The sequence below is a fragment of the Vombatus ursinus genome, unplaced genomic scaffold (genome assembly GCF_900497805.2).
Source record: "Vombatus ursinus unplaced genomic scaffold, bare-nosed wombat genome assembly UNPS02014818.1, whole genome shotgun sequence".
NCBI lineage: Eukaryota > Metazoa > Chordata > Mammalia > Diprotodontia > Vombatidae > Vombatus > Vombatus ursinus.
This window is the reverse complement of record NW_020954596.1, coordinates 64,449,536-64,451,649: the sequence shown is the minus strand read 5'-3', so window position 1 is coordinate 64,451,649 and position 2,114 is coordinate 64,449,536. Positions and strand designations below refer to the sequence as shown.

Here is a 2,114-nt window from a genome sequence, read left to right as displayed (position 1 = left end):
AGGGGGGCAGGAGCAGGGTCGGGTGGTGGGGCTGGAAGAGTGGTTTCTGGGTGGCTAGGCTGGCCCTGCCCCCTAGAGGGAGAAGTGGGCCTCAGTGGGCTGGTGCCAGGGTTCTGCAGCAGTCTGGGAGGCCCTTTCTTGCAGCCATCTATGTACATGGTGATCTGGGACAGGGCTGCTGCTACCGCCACCACCTTATTCATCCTCATGCACCATAGGCGGTATAGGTTCCAAGGTGTCCAACTAAGTGCTCTTCCAGGTAGCCAGTCACACAGGGAGCTGTACACAGCCTAAGGTCCTCAACTGAATGCACAATTAGAAGATTGGCTCTCACAAGTAAAATCCACAAAAAGATATGCTAGAGTCATTATTGCACCCCATGCAGGATATACTTACTGTGAGTCTTGTGCTGCTCATGCTTACAAACAAGTGGATCTGATGGGGTGCTTGGGGCTTGTGCTTGTACTTGGATGCAATTTCTCCCTAGTCTCAGAAACACTGTCTCTGACAATTTCTCCCCAGCCCAAGGACACTGTGCCTAGCAATTACTCATGAGTGGGCCCCAGCAAAACCCTTATCTCTTTCCTTTGTGCAGCTACACAAAGCTGGGTGAGAGATTGCTGGGCTGCTCATGCCCCAGCCCTCAGATCATGTCTCTGGAAACCTCCCAATTCCTTAGTAAGTTCCTGTCTTGTGAGAAAGCTTTCCCTTGTGGCAGAGCATTCTCTCATCAAGACAGAGAGAGAGGGGTGCCTTGCCCAGCCCAAGGATTTTTGTCCTTGGATGGCCCAAGAAATCTTCCTCATGCCAGATTCCCAAGATACATGTCTCTGACATCTCCCTCCCTGTCTGGTATACTCCCTACACTTTCCCATCCATAGCTCCCAAAGACACCTGGACTTTTAGATTACCTAATCAGTATACCTGGCATTCCTTTCCCATGCCCTTTTCCATATAAACCCTAGCTCCATCCTCAGTCTCTTGCAGGTTCCTTAAGAATCCTTGCCTGCTGAAAAGTATAACAATAAATCTTTGCCACCTTGACTTAAAGAATGCTTGAGTCTGTGAATTCATTTCAGATGACCCTGTCCTGTACTCCAGTCTTTGAGGGATCTCAACCCCTCAGACCTATCTATTACCCAAAAAATATTTATCCTTGGGCCTTCCCATCATGGGCCCCTATCTCAGTGTGAACTTTCCATCCAGTGTGGATATATATTTATATATGTATATATATAAAACACCTCTGTATGACTTTCGTATTGACCAAAAGATTTATGGAGAGCTATGGAAGACAGGAGTGTTTGAGCACATGTCTCTGCAGACAAATGAAGATGAACACAATATTGAAATGCATTTGTCTTATACTGCTAAAGCTGTGGAAAGAGTTTACCATTATTCCTGTATTGGTTGGAGTTCTGAGTGAGTCAAAAGAACAGGAATTCAGAAAACTCTTCAGTAAATATCTAGCGGAATCTAGTAATTTCTTTGTGGTTTCTTCTGAATTGTGCCATTGGGGTCAAAGGTTCTGTTATAGTTACTATGATGAATCCCAGGGGGAGATTTATAGATCCATTGAATATCTAGATAAAATGGGAATGAGTATTATAGAACAACTAGACCCTGTGTCTTTTAGCAATTACTATACCATAACACAATATGTGGAAGACATCCCATTGGGGTGTTACTAAATGCCATCACAGAGCTCCAGAAGAATGGAATGAATATGAGCTTTTAATTTTTAAATTATGTCCTTTCAACCCAGTGTAGAAACTGGTAAGACAGTTAAGTGAGTTATACAGCTGGAGCACTTACAATCCACTGAAGCTCTCCACCTTAAAAGCTCTTTCTCACCTCTTTCATGTGAGAAAATTTATCATATTCTACCTTTTCCTTTTCTCTTCTTGTAATCCATCCCACTTTCTCACCCCTTAATTTTATTTTATTGGCTATCATCTTATCATAGTCAACGCACACCTGTGCCTTCTCTTTATATATACTCCTTCTAATTGCCCTAATAAAGTTCTTAGAAGTTCCAAGTATCATCTTCCTGTGTAAGAATATAAACTGTTTAAGCTTATTGAATCCCTTATTTTTTTTCTTTCCTATTTACC

At 43.1% G+C, this 2,114-nt stretch overlaps 1 pseudogene; it reads left to right on the top strand.

The window, feature by feature from the left end:
- The first annotated feature begins 379 nt into the window (after positions 1–379).
- Positions 380–1,825, top strand: LOC114023819 (annotated as a pseudogene).
- The last annotated feature ends 289 nt before the right edge of the window (positions 1,826–2,114 follow it).